This window comes from Choloepus didactylus, chromosome 9, assembly GCF_015220235.1.
Source record: "Choloepus didactylus isolate mChoDid1 chromosome 9, mChoDid1.pri, whole genome shotgun sequence".
NCBI lineage: Eukaryota > Metazoa > Chordata > Mammalia > Pilosa > Megalonychidae > Choloepus > Choloepus didactylus.
In genome coordinates, this window is record NC_051315.1 from 16,209,144 (window position 1) to 16,222,973 (window position 13,830).

The window sequence follows — 13,830 nt, forward strand, 5'->3', positions numbered from 1 at the left end:
TTGAAATTATTCAAAGCACATTCTCTGACCACAATGGAATACAATTAGAAGTCAATAACCATCAGAGACTTAGAAAATTCACAAAGACCTGGAGGTTAAACAACACACTGCTAAACAATCATTGGGTTAAAGAAGAAATAGCAAGAGAAATTGCTAAATATATAGAGACGAATGAAAATGAAAACACAACATACCAAAACCTATGGGATGCAGCAAAAGCAGTGCTAAGGGGGAAATTTATAGCACTAAACGCATATATTAAAAAGGAAGAAAGAGCCAAAATCAAAGAACTAATGGATCAACTGAAGAAGCTAGAAAATGAACAAACCAATCCTAAACCAAGTAGAAGAAAATAAATAACAAGGATTAAAGCAGAAATAAATGACATAGAGAACAAAAAAACAATAGAGAGGATAAATATCACCAAAAGTTGGTTCTTTGAGAAGATCAACAAGATTGACAAGCCCCTAGCTAGACTGACAAAATCAAAAAGAGAGAAGACCCATATAAACAAAATAATGAATGAAAAAGGTGACATAACTGCAGAACCTGAAGAAATTAAAAAAATTATAAGAGGATACTATGAACAACTGTATGGCAACAAACTGGATAATGTAGAGGAAATGGACAATTTCCTGGAAACATATGAACAACCTAGACTGACCAGAGAAGAAACAGAAGACCTCAACCAACCCATCACAAGCAAAGAGATCCAATCAGTCATCAAAAATCTTCCCACAAATAAATGCCCAGGGCCAGATGGCTTCACAGGGGAATTCTACCAAACTTTCCAGAAAGAACTGACACCAATCTTACTCAAACTCTTTCAAAACATTGAAGAAAATGGAACACTACCTAACTCATTTTATGAAGCTAACATCAATCTAATACCAAAACCAGGCAAAGATGCTACAAAAAAGGAAAACTACCGGCCAATCTCCCTAATGAATATAGATGCAAAAATCCTCAACAAAATACTTGCAAATCGAATCCAAAGACACATTAAAAAAATCATACACCATGACCAAGTGGGGTTCATTCCAGGCATGCAAGGATGGTTCAACATAAGAAAAACAATCAATGTATTACAACACATTAAAAACTCGAAAGGGAAAAATCAATTGATCATCTCAATAGATGCTGAAAAAGCATTTGACAAAATCCAACATCCGTTTTTGATAAAAACACTTCAAAAGGTAGGAATTGAAGGAAACTTCCTCAACATGATAAAGAGCATATATGAAAAACCCACAGCCAGCATAGTACTCAATGGTGAGAGACTGAAAGCCTTCCCTCTAAGATCAGGAACAAGACAAGGATGCCCGCTGTCACCACTGTTATTCAACATTGTGCTGGAAGTGCTAGCCAGGGCAATCCGGCAAGACAAAGAAATAAAAGGCATCCAAATTGGAAAAGAAGAAGTAAAACTGTCATTGTTTGCAGACGATATGATCTTATATCTAGAAAACCCTGAGAAATCGACGATACAGCTACTAGAGCTAATAAACAAATTTAGCAAAGTAGCGGGATACAAGATTAATGCACATAAGTCAGTAATGTTTCTATATGCTAGAAATGAACAAACTGAAGAGACACTCAAGAAAAAGATACCATTTTCAATAGCAACTAAAAAAATCAAGTACCTAGGAATAAACTTAACCAAAGATGTAAAAGACCTATACAAAGAAAACTACATAACTCTACTAAAAGAAATAGAAGGGGACCTTAAAAGATGGAAAAATATTCCATGTTCATGGATAGGAAGGCTAAATGTCATTAAGATGTCAATTCTACCCAAACTCATCTACAGATTCAATGCAATCCCAATCAAAATTCCAACAACCTACTTTGCAGACTTGGAAAAGCTAGTTATCAAATTTATTTGGAAAGGGAAGGTGCCTCAAATTGCTAAAGACACTCTAAAAAAGAAAAACGAAGTGGGAGGACTTACACTCCCTGACTTTGAAGCTTATTATAAAGCCACAGTTGCCAAAACAGCATGGTAGTGGCACAAAGATAGACATATAGATCAATGGAATCGAATTGAGAATTCAGAGATAGACCCTCAGATCTATGGCCGACTGATCTTTGATAAGGCCCCCAAAGTCACTGAACTGAGCCATAATGGTCTTTTCAACAAATGGGGCTGGGAGAGTTGGATATCCATATCCAAAAGAATGAAAGAGGACCCCTACCTCACCCCCTACACAAAAATTAACTCAAAATGGACCAAAGATCTCAATATAAAAGAAAGTACCATAAAACTCCTAGAAGATAATGTAGGAAAACATCTTCAAGACCTTGTATTAGGCGGCCACTTCCTAGACTTTACACCCAAAGCACAAGCAACAAAAGAGAAAATAGATAAATGGGAACTCCTCAAGCTTAGAAGTTTCTGCACCTCAAAGGAATTTCTCAAAAAGGTAAAGAGGCAGCCAACTCAATGGAAAAAATTTTTGGAAACCATGTATCTGACAAAAGACTGATATCTTGCATATATAAAGAAATCCTACAACTCAATGACAATAGTACAGACAGCCCAATTATAAAATGGGCAAAAGATATGAAAAGACAGTTCTCTGAAGAGGAAATACAAATGGCCAAGAAACACATGAAAAAATGTTCAGCTTCACTAGCTATTAGAGAGATGCAAATTAAGACCACAATGAGATACCATCTAACACCGGTTAGAATGGCTGCCATTAAACAAACAGGAAACTACAAATGCTGGAGGGGATGTGGAGAAATTGGAACTCTTATTCATTGTTGGTGGGACTGTATAATGGTTCAGCCACTCTGGAAGTCAGTCTGGCAGTTCCTTAGAAAACTGGAAATAGAGTTACCATTCGATCCAGCGATTGCACTTCTCGGTATATACCCGGAAGATCGGAAAGCAATGACACGAACAGATATCTGCACGCCAATGTTCATAGCAGCATTATTCACAATTGCCAAGAGATGGAAACAACCCAAATGTCCTTCAACAGATGAGTGGATAAATAAAATGTGGTATATACACACTATGGAATACTACGCGGCAGTAAGAAGGAACGATCTCGTGAAACATATGACAACATGGATGAACCTTGAAGACATAATGCTGAGCGAAATAAGCCAGGCACAAAAAGAGAAATATTATATGCTACCACTAATGTGAACTTTGAAAAATGTAGAACAGATGGTTTATAATGTAGAATGTAGGGGAGCTGGCAATGGAGAGCAATTAAGGAAGGGGGAACAATAATGCAAGAAGAACAGATAAGCTATTTAACGTTCTGGGGATGCCCAGGAATGACTATAGTCTGTTAATTTCTGATGGATATAGTAGGAACAAGTTCACAGAAATGTTGCTATATTAGGTAACTTTCTTGGGGTAAAGTAGGAACATGTTGGAAGTTGAGCAGTTATCTTAGGTTAGTTGTCTTTTTCTTACTCCCTTGTTATGGTCTCTTTGAAATGTTCTTTTATTGTATGTTTGTTTTCTTTTTAACTTTTTTTTTCATACAGTTGATTTAAAAAAGAAGGGAAAGTTAAAAGGAAAAAAGGAAAAACAAGGAAAAAAAAAGATGTGGTACCCCCTTGAGGAGCCTGTGGAGAATGCAGGGGTATTCATCTACCCCACCTCCATGGTTGCTAACATGACCACAGACATGGGGGACTGGTGGTTTGATGGGTTGAGCCCTCTACCATGGGTTTTACCCTTGGGAAGACGGTTACTGCAAAGGAGAGGCTAGGCCTCCCTATGGTTGTGCCTGGGAGCCTCCTCCCGGGTGCCTCTTTGTTGCTCGGATGTGGCCCTCTCTCTCTGGCTAAGCCAACTTGAGGGGTGGGATCACTGCCCTCCCCCCTACGTGGGATCAGACACCCAGGGGAGTGAGTCTCCCTGGCAACGTGGAGTATGACTCCCGGGGAGGAATGTAGACCTGGCATCGTGGGACGGAGAACATCTTCTTGACCAAAAGGGGGATGTGAAAGGAAATGGGGTAAGCTTCAGTGGCAGAGAGATTCCAAAAGGAGCCGAGAGGTCACTCTGGTGGGCACTCTTGCGCACATTTTGGACAGCCCTGTTTAGGTTCTGGAGAATTGGGGTAGCTGGTGGTGGATACCTGAAACTATCAAACTACAACCCAGAACCCATGAATCTTGAAGACAGTTGTATAAAAATGTAGCTTATGAGGGGTGACAATGGGATTGGGAAGGCCATGGGGACCACACTCCACTTTGTCTGGTTTATGGATGGATGAGTAGAAAAATAGGGGAAGGAAACAAATAGACAAAGGTACCCAGTGTTCTTTTTTACTTCAATTGCTCTTTTTCACTCTAATTATTATTCTTGTTATTTTTGTGTGTGTGCTGGTGAAGGTGTCAGGGATTGATTTGGGTGATGAATGTACAGCTATGTGATGGTGCTGTGGACAATCGAAAGTACGATTTGTTTTGTATGACTGCGTGGTATGTGGAAAAAAAGAAAAAAAAACAAAGGAAGAAACAGCTAAAAAAAAAAAAAGTAAATGAGGACAACAAGTAAATGAATAATAGGGAGGGATAGGGAGTATGGAATGTTTTTGGTGCTCTTTTTTACTTTAACTTTTATTCTTATTCTTTTGTGTGTGTGGTAGTGAAAATGTTCAAAAATTTATTGTGCTGATGAATGCACAACTATATAATGGTACTGTGAACAATTGATTGTACACTGTGGATGACTGTATGGTATGTGAATATATCTCAATAAAATTGAATTTGAAAAAAAAAAGGGAAATTTTATGTTGAATATATTTTAAAACAATAATTAAAAAAAAAAACAAAACATAGAACTGTACAACAAAAAGAGTGAACCCTAATGTGAACTATGGACTTTAGTTAATAGTATAATTATAATAATCTTCTTTCAACAATTTAACAAATGTACCACACTAATGTTAATAAATGTTAATAATGGAAAACTGCATGTGTGGAGGGGGTATGTAGAAACTCTGTACTTTCTGTATAATTTTTTCTGTGAACCTACAACTGCTCTAAACAATGAAGTCTATCAAAAAATTGCCAATGTCAAAAATTACATTAAATTAAATTAATTAGGGACCAAACCTGACAGACAATAATTGCTCAAACACGTTGATCACCTCCTGTGTGTACAGGGGCTGTGTACTAGAATTTCCTGTCAAGTCCCAACTTCAAATATTCTGTCCTGCTCTTCCTATAATACTCTGATATCAGGGCATGGATTCTGAGTTGTCCTTCAGAATATTTGTCATGACTAATACTCCAGGAGGGCAAGGACCCTAAGTTGTCCTGTCCATGATGCATCCCCAGCTGCAGCATAACATGTGTCATACAGTAGAGTCTCAGTAAATATTTGCTGAATAAACAAATGTTTGGGGGAGAAAATTTGCAATGGGTTTCTTGTGTTTCTGCACATTTTACTAACAAAGACACTGACTTTGTTTTGGACCAGCTTTTCAAAGATGTTTGCTTCTATTATAAACACCTTGGAAGATACAGACCATGTCTTCCAGTGGAGCAGAGGGCAGATGTTTTTACTGTCCAGTACTGGACAATAGAGTCTTGGGTTCCCTAATACGGGACTTTGTCTGCTATGAAGCAAACCCATCTGGGCCATTCCTTGTCTCTCCTGTGGGACTTTGTAGGAAAGGGGGAACTGATGCAAAATGAAGCTCATGCTGCCTGCCATGCTATGGGTAATAGCATCCTTTGTCTCTGATCCAGGAGTACCGTGTCCTCTGCTAGGAGCCAGTAAACTGTGGCAGGCTGATCCAGCTCACAAGCACGGAGAAATCTCAGACCCTGTGCAGTTCTTGCCACACTTCTAGTACTTGTCTCAGTGGTTCCACCCATTATCTTACTCAGTTACAACAGCAACTATGTAAGAAAGGAAAGAGGAAACCAAGACTCAGAGCAAGTATGTGTGTCCTTATTTTTTTTTTAATTCAATTTTTTTGAGATATATTCACATACCATGCAGTCATACAAAGTGTACATTCAGTTGCTCACAGTACCATTATATAGTTGTACGTTCATCACCAAAATTAATTTTTGAACATTTTCATTACCACACACACAAAAATAATAAGAATAAAAATTAAAGTGACAAAGAAGAATTAAAGTAAAAAAGAACACTGGGTGCCTTTTTTTTTTTTTTTTTGCCCCCATTTTTCTACTCTTCCATCCATACACTGGACAAAGAAGAGTGTGGTCCACATGGCTTTCCCAATCACATTGTCACCCCTCATAAGCTACATTTTTATACAATCGTCTTCAAGATTCATGGGTTCTGGGTTGTAGTTTGATAGTTTCAGGTATTTACTGCTAGCTATTTCAATTCACTAGAACCTAAAAAGGGTTATCTATATTGTGCATAACAGAGCCCTCTCGGCTCCTTTTAGAATCTCTCTGCCACTGAAGCTTATTTCATTTCCTTTCACATCCCCCTTTTGGTCAAGAAGATATTCTCCATCCCACGATGCCGGGTCTAGATTCCTCCCTGGGAGTCATATTCCACGTTGCCAGGGAGATTTACTCCCCTGGGTGTCAGATCCCACATAGGGGGGAGGGTAATAATTTCATCTGCCAAGGTGGCTTAGCTAGAGAGAGGGCCACATCTGAGCAACAAAGAGGTGTCTCTTTTTTAATGCAATTTTATTGCGATATATTCACACACCAAATAATCCATCCAAAGTATACAATCAGTGGCTCACAGTATCATTATAGTTGTGCATTCATCACCACAATCAATTTTAGAACATTTTCATTACTCCAAGAAAAAATTAAAAATAGAAAGAACACCCAAAACATCCCCTACCCATCATCCTTCCCCAATTTTAATTTATTTTTTGTCTTTATTTTATTACTCATCTGTCCATACACTGGATGAAGGGAGTGTTAGTAACAAGGTTTTCACAATCACACAGTCACATGATAAAAGCTATATAGTTACATAGTCATCATCAAGAATCTAGTCTACTGGATTGCAGTTCAACAGGTCCAGGTATTTCCTTCTAGATATTCTAACACACTAGAAACTAAAAAGGAATATCTACACAATGCAGAAGTGACATGTGTCCATGTCAGAGTAAGGCAGTTAAAAGCTAGTGTATCCCCAGGGGAGTGAATCTGCCTGGCAACGTGGAATATGACTCCCAAGGAGGAATGCAGACCCAGCATCGTGGGATGGAGAACATCTTCTTGACCAAAAGGGGGATGTGAAAGGAAATGAAATAAGCTTCACTGGCGGAGAGATTCCAAAAGGAGCCGAGAGGTCACTCTGGTGGGCACTCTTACGCACAATATAGACAACCCTTTTTAGGTTCTAATGAACTGGAACAGCTAGCAGTAAATACCAGAAACTATCAAACTACAACCCAGAACCCATGAATCTTGAAGACAATTGTATAAAAATGTAGCTAATGAGGTGTGAAATGTGATTGGGAAAGCCACACGGACCATACTGCCCTTTGTCTAGTTTATGGATAGATGAGTAGAAAAAAGGGGGCAAAAAAATAAAAGGGCACCCAGTGTTCTTTTTTACTTTAATTCTTCTTTGCCACTTTAGTTTTTATTCTTATCATAAAAAAAAGAGAGAGAGAGTTAACGAACCAAAATAGCCCCTCAAAGTAGACAGAAACTGTCTGGCTCATCTGACAATTTACAACAGGGCATTTTCTCAGCTGCTTCCCTTGTGCAAAAGAAACTGAATAAATAAGGAACTTTTCTTGTAAAACTAAAACTGAGCACTGTTAGCATTAAAGAAAATAAACTTTCCCCTCAGTGTAATTATATAAACAACAGAGTATAGTTTTGCTAAACTCTTGGGTGTGATCTTGATACACGACACAATTGCTGTAACTTGTATTTGGGAAAGGATTTTGTAGGGAGTTTGAACACTCTGGCATGGCGAAGTGTGGAGAGCCGTTTTTAGCCATTTTCCGGGTTAGGGCCTAGTGGGCATTCTGCGGCCTGCTCCTAGAGTACGCCCCTCCCATCGAGTGAGCCAAGATGGCGCTCGAGCCCTGCTTCCGCATTATGGCGCTAGAAGCAGCAGTCGCTGCTAGCCTATTGTACACGCTTACGTGGTGTTTGTTTGTTGGTTATGATCATTGTATATAAGAAAGTTCCCGGGCAGAGCTCGGAGAGACAGCCCACAAGGAGCCGTACCTGACGGCCGCATCGAGGCTGTTCTCCCGCGAGGCACTCTGCCACGCGTGGTAATCTGTAACAGAGAATGGTTGTCTAGCTTCAGTAAAAGAATTGCTCTCACAACCACCGTGTGGCTCGAGTCGTGACTTTCCAGCCAGATCAGTTTGCGCGGTTTGCATCCCCCTCTCTCCCCTTATCTCTCTGGTCCCCATCGCCGGCCGACCGAGGACTCGAGGCGGGGCGGAGAGGCGCCGGACAAGTGGTGGCCCGTACGGGGATCGAACCCGCGACCTTGGCGTTATCAGCACCACGCTCTACCGACTGAGCTAGCCGGGCTTACGGCGGACTTCCCGCGCCTGATCAACGCGAGAAGGTGAGTGCGTCTTATTACTTGAGAGTTAGGGCCCGTGGGTTTTCAGGTGACCCCGGGGGACTCGGAAGAGCTCTCCGAGTGACTGAAGTACAGTGCCGACTGCAAGCATGGGGCAGTCTGGAAGTTCGCCTTTATTGGCTCCTTTAAAAACCCTCCTGAAGCAGAGGGGTATCTCAGTTAAGAAAAGCTCCCTACAGAAGTTTTTAGATGATGTTGAAACTCTTGCCCCTTGGTTTCCCTCCACCGGTAGCCTCAGTCTGCCCTCTTGGAAGAAACTCGGTCGCGACATAGATCGAGCACGTCAGACGGGCGTGAGTGTGGACCCGATTCTAGTACCTGTATGGGAGACCGTCCGTGCGGTCCTTGAACTGGAATCGGCTGCCGGCCTTAGCCCGTCCTCCGCCTTGCAAGAGGCACGGTGCGCGCTCCAAGAGACCCAGTCAGTTTCGTCAGCGGACGGCTCCCATAAGGGCAAGCCGCCGGAGTCCAGTGACTCCGAGTCAGAGTCAGATAGCGATGCCGACGAGAAAGCGGAAGAGCGTCCGTTGATTGATTGGGGGGAGCCCCCCGCCACACCCGTGAGGCTTTCCGCCCCGCCCATGTCTACCGCTGCACCCCAGCCCCTGACTGACGCCTTGGGCGGTCCCACCAAGGAGCCTCGCCGAGAGCTCCCTCTAGTGGCCATGCCCGGTAGATGTAATTGTCCTTTGCTGCCAGACCCGGAAACCCTGATGGGTGGGCCGGGGGAAGGGTTTCCACAGCAGTTCCCCCCACCTGATTACTCCACAGAATGTGGAAAGAGACCTGATTACTCAAGTCCCCTAGGCCCCATTTCATCTGAATGTGGAAAGAGGCATTTTTGGCAGTGGGTCCCTTCCTTCTCTTTTAGGCCTTTTGGTGTACTAGGTGGGTACCAACCACTTAAGTCAGTACCATCCCCAGAGATGTTCCCGGTTATTATTAACCACCAAGGTAACAACCAACATGAAGCGTATGATTACAAACTTTTGAAAGAACTAAGGCAGGCCGTCCATCAGTACGGCCCCAATGCCCCTTATACCCTGAACATGGTTGAAAACCTCTCCGCCCTAAATCATACGCCCGCAGATATCGTTCAGTTAGCCCGTGCCTGTTTGCCTCCAGGCCGATTTATAGATTGGAAAGCGTGGTTTGAAGAGTTAGCTGAGGAACAAGCGGCTAGGAACGCAGCGGGAAGACATGGCGCGTGGAATACAGACATGCTGTTGGGGAGGGGAGCCCATGCCCAAAATCAAACGCGGTACCCTCAAGAGGTATATGCCCAAATCTTCCGTTGTTTCGTGGGAGCTTGGAAAAAGCTGACAGGTGAGGGTGAGGCCCAAGCCTCGCTCAGTAATATTCATCAGGGCCCCACAGAGCCTTTTGTGGATTTTGTAGCCAAAATGCAGACTGCAGCCGAGAGGATTTTCTCAGATCCAGGAGTGGCAGAAACTGTAGTTAAACAAATGATATTTGAGCAGTGTAATAAAGAGTGTAAAGTTATTTTAGCACAAAACAAAGGAAAACAGTTGACGGACTGGGTTCGGCTTTGCAGAGACGCTGGCAGCCCGTTAACTAATGCAGGTCTAGCTGCCATGCTAGCTAGCTCCCTACAGGTGGCTACAAAGAGCCCGAGAGCCTTAGGGGCAAAGCCTAACGGGTGCTATGGCTGTGGCCAGTCAGGGCACTTCAAGAGAGAATGTCCCAATAGACGTCAGCCCCCTGCCACTCAACGGTTTGGCGAACCAGGTGCAGTAACCAGGCCGTGTGGCCGTTGCCACAAAGGCTCCCACCGCGCAGAAGATTGTAGATCGATTTTCGATGCGCAGGGTAGACGCCTCTCTGACCGCCCCGAGCAGATTCCAAAAAAACGGGAAGAGGGGGTCCGCCCTTTCGACGGACCCCCTTGCATGCCATTTGACAACACAGGATCCGATCAAATTCGTGCGTCCCCCGGCTCAGCAGGACTGGACCTCTGTGCCACCTCCAGACTCGTGCTAACCCCCTCCATGGGTGTCCAGTTAGTAGGGACCTCCTTCAAGGGGCCCTTACCGGCTGGTACTGTAGGGCTCATATTGGGGAGAGCATCCACGGCCCTGAGAGGATTAACAGTTATACCAGGACTTGTAGATTCAGATTTCACAGGCCGTGCCAAAGTTATGGTTCAATCTCAGCGGGGCGCCTTAGTCATTGCAGAAGGTGATAAGCTGGCGCAGCTCCTGCTCTTACCCAGCTTACATGCAGTCTTTCCAAGCAGAATCAGACAGAGAGGAGATAAAGGAATTGAGTCTTCAGGAAAAGTTTTTGAGGGCCTCCATATGTCTCTGGAGTCTCGACCCATGCTGGCTATTAAGGTACAAGGTAGATCTTTCCTAGGCCTGCTCGATACAGGGGCTGATCGGTCTATCATAAGACAACAAGAATGGCCCCCCACCTGGCCGACGTGCAGGGCGGAAGAGCCCATTAGAGGAATAGGCCAAATTTCAGCGCCCATGCTCAGTGCAGCTGCCCTTCATTGGGCCGATGAAGAAGGACACCAAGGCAGTTTCCAGCCCTATGTATTAGCCCTGCCTGTGTCTTTGTGGGGAAGAGACATCCTGACCCAAATGGACGTTACTTTAATTAGCGGTTACTCCCCAATCTCTAAACGACTTCTAAAAGAAATGGGGTATACCCCCGGCAAGGGTTTAGGAGCTTCACTGCACGGACGTGCGGAGCCTATACCAGTTGCCCCCAAGTCTGACCGACGAGGTTTGGGTTTTTCCTAGGGGCCACTGAGGAGAGATTCCCACCCACACCTATAAAACTAAAATGGAAAACCGAGGCTCCGGTGTGGGTGCCTCAGTGGCCCTTGCCACAGGAAAAACTTGCAGCGTTGCACGCCTTAGTATCAGAACAATTGGAAAAGGGCCACATCGCTCCCTCCACGTCACCGTGGAACACCCCTATATTCGTAATCAAAAAGAAATCTGGAAAATGGAGACTGCTGCATGATTTAAGGGCTATTAATGATTGCATGGAGCCTTTAGGACCAGTTCAGGTGGGACTGCCCCTCCTCTCAGCGTTGCCAGAGCACTGGTCGGTTGTCATCTTAGATCTTAGGGATTGTTTCTTTTCTATTCCACTCCACCCCGAAGACACCCCTAAGTTTGCCTTCACTGTGCCCTCTTGTAATCAAGAGGAGCCCTGCTATCGCTTTGAATGGACGGTCCTGCCCCAGGGTATGGCTAATAGTCCTACCATGTGTCAGCTGTATGTTGCCACCAAGTTAGTTGGCGCCCGGCAACAGTTCCCTCATGTGAAAATTATTCACTATATGGATGACATTCTGCTAGCCCATAAGGATGCTGCAATCCTTGAGACTGTATTGTCGCACTTAGTCTGTGACCTCAGAAAAGCTAACCTGGAAGTAGCCCCTGAGAAAATCCAAATGACGGACATCTCCACTTTCCTGGGAGCAAAACTCACGCCTACCCATGTCTCCCCCCAGAAGGTATCTCTCAGATTAAACAATATACGCACTCTGAATGATCTGCAAAGGCTCTTGGGAGATATAAATTGGATCCGCCCGTATTTGAAATTACCCAACGCTGAGTTGGTGCCCCTATTTGATTTGTTGAGAGGGGATTCAAACATAACTTCGCCCCGACACCTTACCCCCGAGGCGAGGCAAGCATTGTACCGGGTAGAGCAAGCGCTCAGTCGCGCCGCTCTGAAAAGAATAAACCCAAATGAGCCTTTTGAGGCATGCGTGCTGCCAACAGAATCGCAGCCCACTGCAGTGCTGTGGCAGCAAGGACCGCTGCTCTGGATCCACCCTGGGGTTTCCCCCCGGAAGGTCCTAGAGCATTATCCTACAGCGGTTGCGGAGTTAGCCCTGGAGTGTGTTAGAAAAGCGGTACAGCATTTTGGCCAACAACCCAGAAGTCTCCGAGTGCCTTATTCCTCCCAACAGCTTGAGGTACTCACTGGATGTATCGATCAGTGGGCCGTCCTCCGGTGTGCATTTCTCGGAAGCATTAACAATCAATTCCCTAAAGCTCCCCTCTTGCAGTTTGTTGCTCGGCACCCAGTGATTTTTCCTAAGGTGACCTCGCCTAAGCCGCTAGCGGATGCCCCCACTGTGTACACAGACGGCTCCAGCTCCGGCACAGGGGCGTATTGTGTCGAGGGGGACACTCCAAAAACAGTACTCTTCCATCCACAAAGGCCTCAATGGGTAGAGCTACAGGTTATCATCACTGTTCTGAATAGCCTCTCTGGACCTTTGAATGTTGTCTCGGACTCTGCTTATGTTGTAAACTCTGTACGGATACTGGAGACAGTGGGCACTATTAGGCATTCATCTACAGTAAGGACATTCTTTATTAAGTTGCAGGAAGTCATATGGGCCAGGCGACACCCTTTTTACATAACTCATATCAGGGCCCACACAGGTTTGCCTGGCCCCATGGCCCAAGGAAACCACATAGTAGATGTGGCCACTCGACAGCCACACGTCTTCCCCGTGCTGACACCCTATCAGCAAGCCCGAGAGTTCCACGCCAAATTTCATATCTATGCAGGTACCCTGGCTAAGCGGTTTGGTATACCGCGAGCGGCCGCTAGAGACATAGTCCGAGCTTGTGGAAATTGTGTTACTCAGCAGCATATCCCATCTGTGGGAGTTAACCCTAGAGGTCTCGTCCCAGGAGACATTTGGCAAATGGATGTCACTCATCATTCAGAGTACGGAAAAATCAAATACCTGCATGTGTCAGTAGACACGTGTTCTCAAATATTATTTGCCTCTGCTGAGACAGGAGAAAAGGTCCACCAAGTCATTGCACACTGCCTTGCCGCTTGGGCAGCGTGGGGCAAGCCAAAAATGTTAAAGACAGATAACGGACCTGCTTATACCAGTAAAACTTTCCAAAAATTTTGTGATGATATGGGAGTGCAATTGAAGCATGGAATCCCTTACAATCCTCAAGGGCAAGGTATCATTGAAAGAGCACACAGGTCTCTGAAAGACTTGCTCAAAAAACAGAAAGAGGGGATAGGTCACGGCCTATCCCCAAAGGCCCAACTGTCTGTAGCCTTATTCACGTATAATTTCTTAAATGAAAATTCACAGGGCATGACACCTGCCCTTCAGCACACCACCCCGAGTCCTCCACATAGAGGTCTAGTCCGATGGAAGGATGTCCTGTCAGGACAGTGGCAAGGCCCTGACCCCGTGCTCAGCTGGGCCAGAGGCTCTGTTTGTGTCTTCCCACAGGAACCAGGACGTCAACCAGTGTGGG

At 44.5% G+C, this 13,830-nt stretch overlaps 1 protein-coding gene and 1 non-coding gene across 2 annotated transcripts in view; both read right to left on the bottom strand.

The window, feature by feature from the left end:
- Positions 1-13,830, bottom strand: part of LOC119543678 (5-hydroxytryptamine receptor 5B-like) — an 84,105-nt gene that overhangs the window by 42,699 nt on the left and 27,576 nt on the right. The gene's annotated exons all lie outside the window — the stretch shown is intronic.
- On the bottom strand, positions 8,418-8,491 carry TRNAI-GAU. Its single transcript has one exon. It is a non-coding gene; the product is annotated as a tRNA-Ile (tRNA).